The sequence below is a fragment of the Ictidomys tridecemlineatus genome, chromosome 1, assembly GCF_052094955.1.
Source record: "Ictidomys tridecemlineatus isolate mIctTri1 chromosome 1, mIctTri1.hap1, whole genome shotgun sequence".
NCBI lineage: Eukaryota > Metazoa > Chordata > Mammalia > Rodentia > Sciuridae > Ictidomys > Ictidomys tridecemlineatus.
In genome coordinates, this window is record NC_135477.1 from 216685087 (window position 1) to 216701930 (window position 16844).

Genomic DNA, 16844 nt, shown 5'->3' on the forward strand with positions numbered 1-16844 from the left:
ACTAAGTGAGCCCTAAAAGTTTTAAATAAAACATTAAAACCTTATTCAGGAGGAAAATGTGTTTCTGTCCCATTGATTGTTAATCTCCCTACCCACCATCCTAATTGTCCTGAATCTTTTTTAAAAATCCTGATTACATGTTGAGAATTCAAAGGACAACCTGATAGCCCATCTTAGCGAGATGCTTGGATCAGGACAGCCATTCTCAGGTTATTTGGGGGGTTTCTGGGTGACTGATCAATTCTAGCTCTTGTTTTTGCCTTTTCAGCAAGCACTTTGTCTAGACTTCAATTTGCCCTTCCCAGCCATTGACAATGATGCCATGATTCCAATCCTAACAACTGTTAACACGTTCATAACCAGACTCAAGATAAAAATAAATATTTTAAAACTTACTTACCAGGCAGGTGAGATTTAAAAATAAATAAATAAAGTGCATATACATGGGTCTGACATTCCCTATCCACTCTGCTTCCCAATCCAACAGCGGATAAGGAGAAAAGAGTATGTGAGACTGTTTTTGCAAGCAGTTGCTATTACTAAAAAAAAAAAAAAAAAAAAAAAAAAAAGCTACGATATACAATCTGCTCTTCATTGGTCTAATACCCCTCTCTACCCTCAAATATTTGCAGAAATTCACTAGTTTCTTAATAATAAGCAGGGGATGAAGCTGGCCCAAATCAGGTCTGTTTTTTTGGCGGGGGGGGGGGGGTGGTGGTGGATCCTTGGTCTGGCTTCCATTTTAGATGTGAACCAATATTCTGAATTTCAACTAGAGCTCCCCATTTTTCCTCTGCCTCCAGACTCTCCCTCAGGCAAATTTTTCCTTGTTTCAGATTTTCCTACAACACATTCCCAGGCGAGTCATGCATGACGACAGTTTTCACACCATTTATGTTCAGCTTTGGGATGACCCTAGGTGATGGCATTTGTGCTCAGGAAGAAATGGAATTAGTACAAAGACCAGAACTGATAATCCCAGAGCGGTCAGGAGTTCCTGGTCGGGCCTGGCTCTGCGCATCTGGCGCCCGGGGAACTGGGGAGTCTGGCGCCGCGTGCCTCGGCGGCGGCTCCCAGGAAAGCCGACCGACTCCTCCTACCGCCCCTCCGCCCGCACCTGGTGGCGGTGGCGGTGGGGGCGGCAGCCGGAGGGCGGGCGAGGGGCGGCGCTGTGCCGCGTGACGCGGTGGGGTGGGAGCACGGGCAGGTGACACCCGGAGGCCTCCTCCCTCTTATAGCCTAGTCGGCGGCCGGGGCAGCAGAGGCCGCTGTGAGGAGCTCCGCGCTCTAGCTGCGCCCGCCGTCGCCCTCGCTCCCGGCGCGGTGAGTGCGGGGCTGTGGGAGCAGAGGACTGGGGCTAAACTTTTCTGAGGCGCGAAGAATAGCTTCGGGAGAAGGAAGGAGCCGTGGGGAAAGGTGCTGGGAGCAGCCGATGGAGGAACTTAGGCACAGCGCACGGGGAGTGGGAGCCGGGTTCGGGGCGCTCGGGGCGCCCGGCCAGGCCCTCTTTGGGCTTGGGGAGGCTCTTCCGAAGTTCTTTCCTTACAGCCTGCGCTTGCGGAGGCCGAAGGACCTTGGCCAGAGCGCGGCGCCGCCGCGCTCACCTGAGCCTTTCTGGGTAGTCCCCTGTCGTCCTGCATCCCAAAGGGAAGGTCGCGGTCAGGGAGCGCGCGGCGGAGTGGAGCTGGGACGGTGAGTCCCAAGCTGCTAAGCCCTGCTGTGCCGGGAGGGAGGGACCGAGGTGCTCGAGGGTGGGACTGGGAGAGACGAGGATCTTCTCGACCTTGGCGGCCGAGGTCACTTTTCCGGTTTTGGCATCTGGCCTCATCAGCCATCCCCCAAAAATCTCCGCGCCCATTTCTTTCTGCTTCCTTCCCCTCTTGGGCGCTTTTGTGTTCTCGCGGCCGGAATGAACTCTGGGCGCTGCTCTTGGAAAGGGGCGCTGTTTCTTTGGCTCTCGGAGCAGCATCCTGTCCCAGTGGCTGCTGCTGGCCAGGGAGGGAGGATGAGTACAGAGCTGTGGAACAGGTCGTTCGGGAGATGGAAGAAGAAAGCCCGTCTTTTTATCATTGGAGGTGTCATTGGTTGGGAAATGGGTCTTTCCCTCTCATTAACCAGTCAGCGCTGATTCAAAGTTACCGGATGCGGAGAGAGCGCCTTTTGGAGCTCCCTGGGGAACGCGAAACCGGAAAGATCGGGGTTCTGTCCCTATCTAGCTCCCTGTATGGTTGGGCAAACAGATCTCACACCAACTGAGGAATAGTTTTAGCGATCGAGTTCCTCGCTACTGTTGTTTCCCTTCTAGGTGAGAATGCCCCTCGGAAAACATTTTCACTTAACCCTGTGCTTTCAGGTTACCCTTATCACACTCCTCCCCTTTATTGCTTAATTGCTCTAAAGGAGTCATAGATACTGTGGGTGCTTCCGCCTTACCTCACACTTGCTTATTAATTCCCTTAATTTGTAGCTTCTGCTCCTACAGAAATTGTTCTCCCCAAGGTCACCGAGGACTAAATAAAATCCACCCCCACTCCATAGCAGACATTTATCAAGTGCTTGTGTGCCCTGCACTGATCTAAGTAGGAGCGTTAATGCTGTTATCTTCAACTGTCCTGTAAATTATATGATACTGTTCTCATTTTGTTAATGAGGAAATTGAGGGGCAAAGAGTCTACACCTATAAGAACAGTAGTGACTCCAGCTTTTTTTCCTTCTTGTATGCCTTTGCATTGGCTTAGGTCCCCTCACTCTAGTTCTGTCTCTGTCTCTCTCTCTCTCTCTCTCTCTCTCTCTCTCTCTCTCTCTCTCTCTCTCTCTCTCTCTCTCTCTCTCTCTCTCCTGAGACTTGAATCCAGGGCCTGGAGCTTACTAAGTGTGCACTATTCCACAGAACTACATTCCTAGCCCTCTTTTCTTAAAATATACATTTCATGAAACTTCATTTTCTGTCACCTCTACTTATTCACAGGATTCATGTGCTCTGGTGTGTCTTCTTCCTTTTTAGTGCAGAAACTCTTGGTGTGTATTTGGACTTGCCCTGCTTCTCCCCAGAGCTTCTCTAGAGGATGATTTATGTCAGCCCCACCATTATCCTAGTCACCTAGGTGCAAAACTGAGCAGTCCTGTCTCATGTCACCTCCTAATCATGAAATTACATTTATTCAGCTTTATATGGTCACTTCTAGCTTTCAGCAGTATCAACCTCCATCCCCATTCCATCCTTTCCTCACCAGATTCCCTCTTACCCATCTCGAATACTCGTTAATCACTTACTATATACCAGTTTCTACTATGCTCATCTTCTTTGGTAGGTGCTCCCTTTTCACAAGAAGGTCATAAACATCTAAGGATATTACATCTTCAGATCTTACACTTTGTAGTTACTTGATAAATATTTGTAGAATCTGATACAATATGAATTCAGGTAGCATAGTTGGAGATAATGATGGTAGAAATTAAGCCTGGTTTTATAGGATGATAAGGAGCTAGCATTGGTAGACATGGGGGGAGATTTCAGACAGTGTAAAGGAAGGGGAAAGACACCTATGTGACCAGCATTGCTACAGCTGGCACCCAATTATCCTAACTAAATATTATAATTAGAGATGCCATGAAGTAGGACCAAATAGCATGGAACCAGGAAGCTTTCCTTAAAAAAACAAAATATAAAACTAAATATGAAACCACAGTATTTTTTTAATAAAATACTTTTTATTGAAGAATATAGCACAAGCATAAAATTGCATAAAACACAAATGAGCAAGTTAACTTGATAGCAGTAAAATGCCCTTTTGTGGAAGTAGATATTATAGTTGGGTGAAGCTGCAGTCAGGTCAAATAGGAATCTTTTCACAAAGCCTGTGTTAGATGATGTAGGCCTGAACTAAGCTCAAGAAGCATTGCCAAGAAAGAATTGGCTATTTGAGGGGAAGTTTGAGGTGGGGAGTAAAAAGACTACACAGTGGTGGGAAAATGGTGAGACTGGGGAGACAAGAAGAGACTTCCAACCTGCTGAGGATAATTCTTTTTTTTTTCTTAAATTATTATTAGTTTTTTTTTAGAAAGAGAGAGAGAGAGAGAATTTTAATATTTATTTATTTTTTAGTTTTCGGCGAACACAACATCTTTGTTTTTTTGTATGTGTTGCTGAAGATCGAACCCAGGCCGGCCGCACGCATGCCAGGCAAGCCCGCTACCACTTGAGCCACATCCCCAGCCCCTACTGAACATAATTCTACCACCAGGAATAGTATGCATTTTTGCTTTTGTCTGTCTCTCTTTTTCCTATCAATGTTTTTCTACATTATATTCCATATACAATTTTATTATTCTGTGTTTTCATGTGACACATAGACAACATTTTTCATCTTCATCTTACATAATTTTTGACTCTTATTATTGCATTATATTCCGGTAATTATAATTTTCTTTACTTAACCAATACTCCATTGTTGGACAGGTAGATTAGCAAGAAATTATAAACAACCTAAATTATGGTAATTCTTATCTGTGAAGTTATATCATTTTGTTAATTGGGGGTTGCTTCTTTAAAGTAGTGTTCCAGAAGTGGACTTGCTTTGTCAACAAGTGTGGCATATTTTATGGTTCTTAATATACATTGTCAGATTTTTGAAAGTAATTACAAAAAGTAGGTTGGATACATTGTACCTACCTTTCCTCTCTAGGAAATAATTCAGTTCAATATGAATAGTACTTTTTTTGTGTGTTGGTTTCCTAGGGCTGCTGTAACAAAGAACCACAAAAAGGGTGGCTTGAAACAACAAAAATTTATTGTCTTCCAGTTCTGGAGGCTCTAAGACTAAACTCAGAATGTCCTCATTGTTGCTTCCTTCCAGGAGCTCTGCAGGAGAATCTGTTCCATGCCTTTCTCAAGCTTCTGGTACAACAGCAGTCCTTGGTTTGTAGAGGCCATTAATCCCTGCCTCTGTCTTCACATGGCTCTGTGAAGACATCTTCTTGTAATTATACCGATTATAGTGGATTCAGGGTTCACCCAATTCCAGTCTGACCTCATCTTAACTAATTGCATCTTCGAAGATTCTATTTCCAATTAATATTGTCACATTCTGAGGACTTCATCATAATTTTGTGGGGGGGACACAATTCAAGCTGTAATATAATAGCTTGTGGAATGCAGTGGAATGTGCATTAAAGTAAGTCCCTATCCTTAATAATTTCTGGTTTAGTTGAGAATGTAGAACTTTTCCTGACTGAATTGTTTATTCTCCGTGATTTGCCTCTTGGGCAAACATCAGTTTTAGGCTAGGGAAGGCTGATAATTGACCAAATAATTTTAGAACCATTGTAAATGTGATAGAATATAAAACTGAGAAATTACTTGGAATTTTAATAATGCAAATCATATAGTATGTAAAAACATGTGATAAAAATACATTTTTAGAGAGACATATATGTTTCTGTGATTCATTCATTTTAAAAAATATATTTATTTTGGCTGTAGTTGGATACCTTCATTTTATTTATTTATTTTATGTGGTTCTGAGGATTGAACCTAGCACCCCGCACACTGAGCCGCAACCCCAGCCATGTGATTTATTCATTTTTGACCATTCAAAAGTTGTGGAAAAGTTGAAAACTCATGTAAATTGGGCAGTTTATAAGACTGGTCTTTAAAAAAAAAAACACAAAAAATTTTTCATTACTCTCTTTAACAGGTTTAGATATATTTAAAGCATATATTTTTACTTTGGCAAGTAAATTATCATTTCTGTAAATGATAGAAGTAGACATAGCATCTTACATATTTCTTGACTATTATTCAAATGAATTAATTTTTATATAATTTACAAGTTTTCCAGCTTAATACTAATGAGTCATTCTGGAGAAGTAGCCACTCAGGCTATAAACACTCAGTAGCACAATTTCTGATCATTTGTAATACAAGACAAAATTTAAGAGTTTTAGAAGTTGCACACTCAAATATTTGAGCGTCAGCTTTGTGTCAAGTACAGAGGCTGGCAGATCTGTGAATTAGAGGGAGGCAAAAATTACAGGATAGAGTAATAGACTGTATTATGGTATACACAAACAGGGCACTGGGGAGGCAGAACAGAGGCAGGCAGAACAGGTAGCTTCCCTGAGCTTCAAGGAGGAAGAGTGGGGAGTTGGGTAGTTGAGAAATGAGGTGAGGAACAGGAAATAAATCCAGGCAGAGAATACAGGCATGATCAGAGAATCAGAAATATCTCAATGTGACTACGGAAGAGGGTGTGAGATGGAGTTGCCTAGGCATGCAAGGCCAGGTGTACTGAGAACCTTGTTTGACCTACTAAAGATTTTGGATTTTATCTTTAAATCTGTCGGAGAAGCATTGGAGACTTATAAAGGAAGGGACCATTTAAGATGTGCATTTTTACACATCTGGTGTTTCCTGCTTTATCTTTGTGAAACCTCTTTCAGTACAGGCTCTATCTCATTTCTCTATCTGATCTGGAAAGGACAGCAACCTTCATTGTTCATTTAGATATCTTGTTTAAGCATGTGAATTTTGGAATAGAAAATAAACTGGCCTTTATGTGTATAGGATGCTTAAGTCTACATTTAAATTTTAAATCTCTTATTGACTATTAGAAGGTAGAAATTTTGGGCATTTTTTAAGGCACCAGTAACAGTTGCAGTGAAGCCCTTTACCTGCATTCTCTCATGAACAGTCTGAAGTCAGCAAGGTTGGCACCACAGTCCTCCTCACCCATCTGGAGACGGAAAGGAGGAAAAATTAGGAAGGGTGCTTGGGCTACACTGGGAGAAGCACACAGCCAGAACTTTAGTCCAGGTCTAATTATGAGGTTTGGGCTCTTCTGACTCTGGGTATTAATTCTGTGGGTTGATATAAGAGTGTACATAGGAGGTGCTAGAGCTGTAATCTTGTATGATAGTTTTGTAAGGAAATAAGAGCAATCATAAAAATAAAACTGACTTAGACTTTTTAGGATCAGTGGTACTAATGTAAAATCTAGAAAATCTGTCTAATAATCCTTAACCTAAACATAGTCCCTAGTTCTACTTCCTTTCTGTTACAAGTTTCTGTGGTTTATTCTAAGCGCATTTATGATTTGTTTGTTTGTTAGAGTTAAATGACATAATAAGCACAGAACAAAAATAAAGGGTGCCTGCTACTTAAGAGTGACTTATTTTAAGTCTGTCCAGGAGCTTTTCAGCCCCATGTCTTACCTGTCTTTATGGTGCCTTCTTTAGGCAGATTGTTTCTGGGTCCAGTGGACCAAAAAGATTAATATCTAGGAAAAACACCTAAAAAACAAGTGTTGACCTCACATTTTAATCCCTCTGCTGCTTAACAATTAAATAAAGGCACATAAGGATACCTTCATCTTTCATCTTCTAACAGGTGTGAGTTTAACTTGAAAGAAGGACAGTAGAAATGACTTTCTTAGGAATTCAAAGGCCAAGTACTGATTATTCAGAGTGAGTTTCTGAGCAAATGTGGAATGGAATTTTTAAAATCAAGTTGTGAGAACCCCTATTTCTTGTTCTAAGAAAAAAAATGAAATATAACATTAAATGTTTAATAAAATATTTAACAATAAATGTAGTACATGTGGCTGGGCATGGTAGTACATGCCTACATACGAAAGTTTGAAACCAGCCAAAGCAACTTAGCAAAGCCCTAAGCATAAAGGGCTGGGATATGGCTCAGTAGTAAAGAGCCTCTGGGTTCAATCTCTAATACCCCCCGCCAAAGTAGTACATGTTTAATTGATAATTCTATAGGTAAAAAAATAGTTTGATGTTGGCAATTTGCATGTGGTTTGTCCTAATCATAACACAGTCCTATAATCAATTGAGCTGATGATACTATACTATTCATTTTCTCATAAAGCAGAGTGAGTGGTACCCAGGCATTATTAATACTGGCTTCTAGTAGCCTTCACTCTGCCCCAGCTAGGTGATTATTGCAAACCTGTTGGTGCCAGTTGTGCTTGTTATTGTGATAATTTAGATAAGTTATATAAAGTTATGAAACTTAAGTGCAAGAGGAAAGAGTATTATTGTTTCTGTGAAGGGCAAGTTGAATTTTGAAAAGTTGCCATAAACGTGAGTCACAAAAAAGTAGTTGAGAAAACTGTAAAGATCAGAAAGATATTATAAAAACTTAAAAGATAATATCCTGAACTTGCCTTAAAGTTTGATTTTTGTTTTGTTTTTGTTATTATGTTTTGGTCCACTTAGAAAATTAACACCGAAAATCATAAAAAATATTGGTGTGATTTATACCAGAAAAATATTGGCAACAAGCTCTTCCTTGAACATACTTAGAACTACTTTGGAAAACTGGGGAATTAATCCATATTTGTATATTTTAAGGTAAAAAAAATGTTTATGGCATGTAAATATTTTTTTTATTTTTCATTATGAACTTTTTTTTTTTTTTTGTAGACAACCAACAGAACCAGTCTGCTATTAGTCTGACTGAAGTTGTTTATGGTTTAATATAGTAAGTAGCCAGAACCTTTGCTTCTGGAGTCAGTCTGTGTACCTACAGCAATAAAGACAAAGCTAAACTTTGCCACTGAGGATGTAATTCACCTAAGTAAATATAGTTTTTCTTTGTTTAGCGCACCATGATCATGGTCCATAATAAACTCTTACTTCTTATTTTAAATTGGGTTTTGGGAATCTATATAACATTTAAATTCATTTTAATAATATAAGCCAATATGTAGAACTTGTAGCTGATTCCTACCTGCCTTAAATAGCTTACATAAAAATTGGAAGCAAAATATGTACTATAGCATTAGCCAGAGTCTATTAAACTTGATAAATTTCGTAGTGCTGTTAAGCTGACAAGTTGAATTGGGCAGGGCAGCACTAATTCAACTTTCTAATAATAATTATGAAAGAATAGTCATTCTTTTATAAAGCATTAATAAGTTAATGAACAAAGATTAAATTTACAAGAAAATAAGTACATTTGATTATAATACTATATACTCAGCACTGGCAATATACCAAACATTATGCTAAATTCTACATGTGCCTTATCTCTTTTAGTCTTCACAAAAGCCCTCTGAGAAGGAGGATATTATTCCCTTTTTATAAACAAGGAAACCTGGGGTTCAGCCCTACTAGGACATATCTCAGAATTATCCCATTCAAGAGGCTAAGAAGTAATAAGAAGTAAAGCCTTTGCTAGGACATGAGCATATATACAATTTTTAAAAGAAATCCTAAAGTGTTTTGAGCTGCAAAGGACCTTAGAGGTCATTTAGGCCAACTTCTTTTACAAGTGAGGACATGGCGGCTCAATAAGGTCAAGTCATTTGGCCAAGGCCACAGGTCTTGTTGGCACCCTGGTCCCAGCTGGATCTGAGGTGCTTTTCTAACATGGGATCTTTTTCTCCTTGTTAGCCTTAATTCTGAATACAACTTTATACCTATGAATTTACACTAAATTATTCCATGGTGTCCTTGTCTACAAGCAGCAGCATTTACTACTCCTATAGACTTTACTGTAGAATGTGGGCAGGCGAAGATTCTGCTTCCCTGGTAGGAAAGGAAGCTAAGGCAATGCAGTGTGTGATACGTCTCGCCCTGAGGCTCACATGTTATCAGACTTAATCCTGAACCAAGACTGAAAGGTTTATAGAGGAAAAAAAAAAAAACGTGTTATTTTAGCAAAAAAAAGGATTAAGCTGTCCAGCCCAAACCATGGGCTTTCTCCTCATCTAACACTCCTCTTTTATTTTTCTAATGTTTGTCCTTAGTTCCGAGTTCATCCCCTTTTGATGACTGCCCAAGTATCTCATGGAGTATCATTTGTGAGATTGGGTAGGGGTAAGGTCAGAAGAGAATTAATTATCCTTGCTTTGCTGTTCACTTCCTAAAAACATTTGTCAACCCCAACCTTTGGTCTTTAGCATTTCATTGGTGGAGAGATCAAGGGTGGGTTGCTAGCTATCTCCTTCACAACAGGTAAGTGAGTGTCACTACTCCATCCTTATAGCAACCCTGTATGATGTGTGCTCTCAACCCAGTTTTAGAGACCAAAATCTGAGGCTCCAAGGAATTTAAATTATTTTTTTTTACATTGTCATCTGAGTGGCAGTGGGCAGACCAGTCAGACAGGTATTCTGACTATAATACATCCTAGTATTTATTACATGTGGCCTTAAAGTCTATTTTCTCATCTTTAGAAAAAAAAATGTTGGAAGGTTTATGTGCTTATGAAGTAGAAGACTATAAAGTTTGTATATGATCATCTGTAATTTACATTCCAGTTTTTTTTCCCAAAAAGACTTGAATGCTCACAATAAATAATATTAAGATCTAATCATAGAAGGGCTGGGGGAACCTCATGCAGTTGTGATAGATGGAGCACCACATTTTAACTGTTAGTTGGGAGCTCATATTGAAAAGTTCCCCACAGCTCTAATGGTTTGGTTTTTGCTTGCTTCTTTTCCCTTAATATCTAGTAAAAGAAATTTATCAATATACTTTTATAAAAGGGATCTTGAATTGCTTTTTGAATAGCATTTTCAATAACAGTTTTGTCAAGGTACAAAGATATTCTTCAAATGAATATTAATGTTGTTTTGTTTAGTTTTTGATGCTGGAGATCAAACCTAGGACCTCATGAATGCTGGGCAAGTGCTAAATCACTTAGCTCCAGCACAAAATTGTTTTTTGACCACTGACTTAAGATGATAATGAAAGTAAATTTTGGAAAGAATTACATCAAAATCTCTAACACTATGTTAATAAGGTCTAGGTTCTCCTAATGATGCATAAGAACAACTCTAGCACTATATAAAGCAGAGCCTCTTTAACATAAAGTTGATTTGTAGATGGACTCGAGAAGATATATAAATTCTCTAAACATCAAATTTGTCTATTCATGTAATCTCTGAGATGGTATCCCACGGTACTATAGTCTCAAGGTTTAAATGCCATTGACTTAAGAAATGCATGAAATAATATATGTAAACTGATTAATAAAATTGAACTTACTATGAACACATAAAATAATAAGCTTTAATGTTAATGTTGAAATTGGGCAGATAATGATGACAAGAACCAACTGTGTAGACTTTATCCATGTTAAGGGCACAATTAGCACAAACAACTTGAAAAAAGTGTCTCCTGTAGTATGCATGGTAGCTTTGTTTGCTGTTGTTCGGTTTTCTAAGGAAGAAAGGTTTCTGTTTTTTAAGTGTTAAATCAGTATTTACTGGCTATTGTTCAAAACACTGTAGATATAAAAATCCAAAAATCATCTCTATATTTCATGCCCACAACCAAATTAGCAGCCATCATGTCAGCTATGTCTGCAAAATATTTCCTGAATTCATCTACTTCAATAAGCTCCTAATCCCACTGACTTCCTATAATCAATTATCTACCAAGCAACCAAGTTAATTTTTAAAAACATAAGTCAGATCATGTGACTATTGTGCTTAAAAGCCTCTGATAAGAGTTTCAGTTTTGCAAGCAAAGAGTTCCAGTGATGGATGGTAGTGATGGTCACACAAAAATATGATTATATTTCTACCACTGAACTGTACCCTTAAAAATGATTGATAATTGTAAACTCAAAGTTATGTGACTGTTAGTATAATTTTAAAATTTGAAAACTAGTGATTCTCAAAAAAAAAAAAAAAAGCTTTTTGCACTAGAATAAAACATAGACTACTCAGCTGAGGTCAGAAGACACTGCATGCCCATCTCTCAGAACCATCCTGTCACTCTTCTTATGCTCTTTTTTCTGTTCCTCTGAAGCACTGTTTGTTCCCACCTTGGAGACTTGGCCTTTGCTGTTGTCTCCCTGAAGACCACAAGCCCTCCTATCTTCTTCAGTGTCCTCCTCCTTTCTGACCAGCCTCTGCTATGTTAGTTCTCTTCCTTGGTTGCCCCTTCACATCTCTGTCATGTTACATTTTTTCCACTAGTTCTCTATTTGTGTGTGTATCTTTGCTTACTTGTGTGTCTTCCTATAAAAATATAAACCCCACAATAACAGGGATCTTGCTATATCCCTAGGGTCAAGAAGGTGCTTGGCACATAGTAGGCTTCAAATATTTGTTGAATAAGCAAACAGAGACATGGTCCCTTCCCCTAAGGACTTTACAGTTCCTGATACCCAGTGCCTGTAGCCTTGAGCTGTGCTTGTGAGCAAGGACTTTAAAACCCTCTTGGCTGGCCCTCACAAAGAATAGGCAACTAGTTTTGCTCAAAATAAAGTGATGTAGTGAGGAGGAGGAAAGAATGATGTTCAGGGCAAAGAGTCAAAACACATCTATTGTTTCCTCCCATGTAAGGATGGAGAGAAACTTTTCCTTTCTTCTCTCTCCCTACCTATCCATAAGAAATACAAGAGAAAACTAATCTATAGCTATATATCAATTGCTGGGCATGAACCCTTCCTAAATCATGCATCAGATGAATATAGTGTAAGATATCATGTATCATATTCCCAGAAACGCCTGATTCCTCTGGACCATCTGCTCTTAGAGAACCCATTATGAGCACTCAGTAGTATGAGTCAATAGAGCTGCCTTGCCAAAATGAGACTAGAATCTTACCAGCCTTTCCATCACTCCAGAATCATCTTCCCCAGCCTGCCTTTCCCCAGTGACAGTTGAAACTCACCCTTTATATCCTGCTGCTACCCCACAGATAGTTTTTGTGGACATCTGGGCTTTTGTGTTCATGTTTTCATTAATATTTTTTATAGTTCATAGAAACAGAAGAATTTATAGACAGAGGTTTACTATGCTTGACATGAAAAAAAATCATACTTCCAGGTACTGATTATTTTCTGGCTATAATAGATGATAGTTTTTAAAATATAGAAAATATAACAAAAAATTCTAAAAATTTATAAGAGAGAGCATATTGCCCACAATCCTACCAACTAGAATTAATAGTTCCATACATATTGGAAAATTGCTGTGTAGTGTTGTGTAGGCATTTTTGAAAAGGCTGTTGAATTTTTTCTTTCTTTCTTTCTTTCTTTCTTTCATTCATTCATTCATTCTGTGCTGGGAATTGAAACCAAGGCCTCATGCATGCAAGGCAAGACTCTACTGACTAAACTGTATCCCCAGTGCTCTTGTGTCTCACTATGGCTACCCTGACTAGTCTCAAACTCATGGGTGCTCAAATGATCCTCCTCACCTTAGCTCCCCCTCCCTGATGCATCTGGGATTATTGGCATTGTCACCACGCTCACTGGCCCCTCAAGTTTTTCTTGAGAATTAAAATTGATAAATAATTTAGATGAAGTTTAAGAACCATCTCCTAGTATGTTTGGGTTTTTTTTTTCCTAGAAAAACAAAACAAAACAGAAATCCTTTATAACAAAGTATTTTCAACATGGAAATTTTATGTTTTTTTTTTTTAAACATTTTAAAATGTTGGAAATGTCTAAGCATCTGGGAAATTACAATGGTATAATGAACTGGATGTATCTACCACCCAGATCATGGCTAATCTTGTTTTATCTGTAATTATTTCAGTATAGCTCTAAAAGATAAGGACTTAAAAAAATACAATGTCATCCTCACACCTAAGAAGTTAAAATAATCCCCAAATTTCGTCAATATTCAATCAACATGAACATTTAAAGAATAAACATTGTTCAGGTTATGAATAAAAGGGCAATAGTGTAAAATTATTGGCTAAAGAGATGATATGCAGTCTACTTTAAAAATTTATAGGATGAATAATCACAGAGAAAAGAGAAACAGTAGGAGAAATTTACTTAGATAAATTTACTTAGATAAATATGAATGTGTTATTAGGTAATGTGTCAGTTTATATTTTATTAACTTTGGTATTTCTTTATTCTCAATGTTTATATTTAAAATGCAGCATCAACCTATTTCTGCATTACTTTTTAAAAACCTTTTATATTTTGGGGATTGGTACAGGGAAGAAGTGTGAACTGGGTACATAAAAGTCAGTAGTTTATGACTTAAGGTCCCATACTATGATATATTTTAATACATTTTTTTAAAGCTACAAATACCTCTCCTGAAATTGAGTGAAAATGAAATAATATTAGGCATATGTTTTCTTAAATTAATAAAGCAGAGCTAGTCTATTTGTTCTTAGGGTTTCAACAATATAATTTTTTTTATCTTAAAGGTAGTGTGAAATTTTAAAGGAAAAATGCAAAATCCTCAAAGTCTCTGAATAATTTATTCCTGTTACAATTCATATAGGGTATAACAAGGAGAATTCAGGGAATGGCAAGAAACTTTACTCAGCTAGAAGACCTGTTTATCAGGAATATGAAGGGCGCAGGTAAGGGGTAAAAGGAGTCAAGTTAATGTAGCCTATAATCAGGAAATCCAGTTTGGTTCAAGACTCCATTACAGAAGGCTGGATAGTTCTGAAAAGAGCAAGAACTTGGTCAGAGGTGCTTTGAGCAGGGTGGTTCAGATTGCTAGCTTGTCACACTATTAGTGGAAGGAAACTAGAGGTGTAAATGGGGGAAGTTGCCCCCTTGGTGCAGCACAGAGCCTAGAAAGGGGTGTGCCTGTGGATGGAATGGAATGGGATGGTGGAGGATGAATGTGATTGAAAGTCAGGAGCCAACGTTTGGAGCTGGGAACATGGGAGGATTGTGGGTTACAATAGGTCTCAACGAAACTTGGTCAGAGGAGTGTTTTGGTTGAGATTATAGACATCCCTTTGTTTCTATTCCTTGTGAATCATTGCAGCTCGAGTGATCAAATTACATGCTCATGTGTAGAATTTGAGACTTAACCACAGTGGCCACTTCTGGGCAATTCTTTTATGAAGGAGCCTTTAAAGGTCTAGAAATTGTTGAGATATTTCAAACACCATATCGCTGAGACTTGCAATAGTGTACAAAGCAGAATAAATATTTCATATTTCTTGCTTGCCCATTTGCACTCCCCACAATAACCCTGGGAGAAAATCCATAGCATATGAGTATCTTCTGTAAAATCATCTAAAAGAGAATGTCTTTCTGTGTTTACCTAGAAAGACATTTGCAAATATTTGCCATGATCACTTTTAAAGGGCAGTCATTATTTTAATCTTATGTTAACTGCAGGTACTCTTTGTTAATGTTGAGCTTTTGTCTGAAGGGGTCATGGTTGAAGAGGCCTATTCTGAGGAAGGTTAAACTAAACTACATCTTATGCAGATAAATTGTGGAGGGAAATGTGTGTTCCTAAATTGTTGCTTCTGGCAAGATAAAAAGTGATGGGATTTGAGTGAAGTTGTCAGGATTTGCTGATAGATTTGATGTCAGGGTGAGAGAAGGAGGCTCTCTCGGATCCTCAAAGGAATTACATTTTAAGCAAACTGGCCAGAATCCCCTATGTCCATTGCCATATTCAGATCCAGCTCTTCCTTTTCACTTCCATGGAAAAAAATGAAATAAAACTCTGCTTTCTTGAATAAAACTCTCACTCTTGGGCTTTGCTCCCTCTGCTGTTCTTAACCCTCTGTCATTCTCTTCTTCCTGCCCACATGTGTTGTGGACATCTGTCCATCCCTATGCCTACTAGTGCTCTGGGAGACTTCAGAATCCTTTAAGATGCCATTTTGTGAGCAGCCTTAAATAAAGTTCCTTAAATAAAGTCTTATATGATCTGACTTTCACAACCTCTGTGGCACTGTACCCATCTGCTTTGGTGGCCTATCTCTAGGCCTTATTACCTGAAAGTGTGCCAAGAATGTATAATTAGCCCTAACGTCCCATCTTTAAGCCACAGCCTCTGGCTTCAGCTTTTATACCCCGCCTCTCTCCACATTCTCAGTGATCTTTGCTTTCCCTTGAACTTTTTATCTTTATTAGTCTCACTTCCATGCCTATCTGGCAAAGCTGTGACTCCAAATTAATCCTACAGTCATCCTTTACATGTGTACCCGGAAGCGGAACTGTTTGTGGAAAACTGGGTAAAGAGGTGAATCGATTAATTCACGGTTTCTAGTCTTCATAAACCTTGACAAACATTATTTAATTAGCTCACTCAGTGACTCTCAACCTTGGCTGCACAATAGAATCCTCTAGGCACTTAAAAAAAAATCACACTGCCCAGGCCAATTAGATCTGAAATTATGAGGATAAGACTCAATCTTCAGTATTTCTTCATGATCTTCACTGACTCTAATATGCAACCAGGATTGAGAACCACTATTTGAAAGTTGTCTTTGAGGAATTTTTATTTTCCGTTTCTCTCAGAAGCTATCTTTTCTTTCACTACTCTCTAAAAATCACCTATCTAACTCCAGTTTATAACCTCCAGCAATTGATCTCACCTTCTTCTTGGCTAGAAAAATGGAAGCTTTTGTTGGTGAATCCCCTTTAATTTTTTTGTCTCCAACTAATTATCTATGCATTTAATTTAGGCCCAGATTGTGCCAGACTTTGTGCTACGCATTAGGCATAGAATGATGCACAGGACAAATACAGTCCGTGCCCTCCTGGCTCTTGCAATGAGCTCAATGCCCTCCTGGCTGCCCACAGCCAGGTCAATTAGGTAATTACACCACAGGTGAGTGCTGCTAAAGCTTGCAGGAAGGGCCACAGTTCAGACTTGGGGAAGAAATCCTACTCCCTTAACTAATCTATCACACTCTTTTTTCTCTTTTAACTTCTTGGAGGAGGAGGGGTCATCCCTGCCCCAGTGGAGAAAGAGGTCACCTTGCTTTCCATCCTCTCCCATATTCTCCTGACTTTCATTGGTTGTTCTTCCTTGTTTCTCTGTATTGGTTCTTTCCTTCACCATAAAAACAGTTGAAGTGTTGCCACCTTGACAATGATAAAGATAATTTTGAGCATCCTTCCTCACTTCTGGCCTTCATAA

The 16844-nt window shown here is 38.9% G+C and overlaps 1 protein-coding gene across 1 annotated transcript in view; it reads left to right on the forward strand.

The window, feature by feature from the left end:
- Window positions 1-1163: 1163 nt before the first annotated feature.
- Elovl7 (ELOVL fatty acid elongase 7) overlaps window positions 1164-16844 on the forward strand; it is a 69068-nt gene continuing 53387 nt past the window's right edge. Inside the window, exon 1 of the mRNA XM_005319594.5 lies at window positions 1164-1323. The gene's annotated coding sequence lies outside the window, so the exon portion shown is untranslated. The remainder of the gene's footprint in view (window positions 1324-16844) is intronic.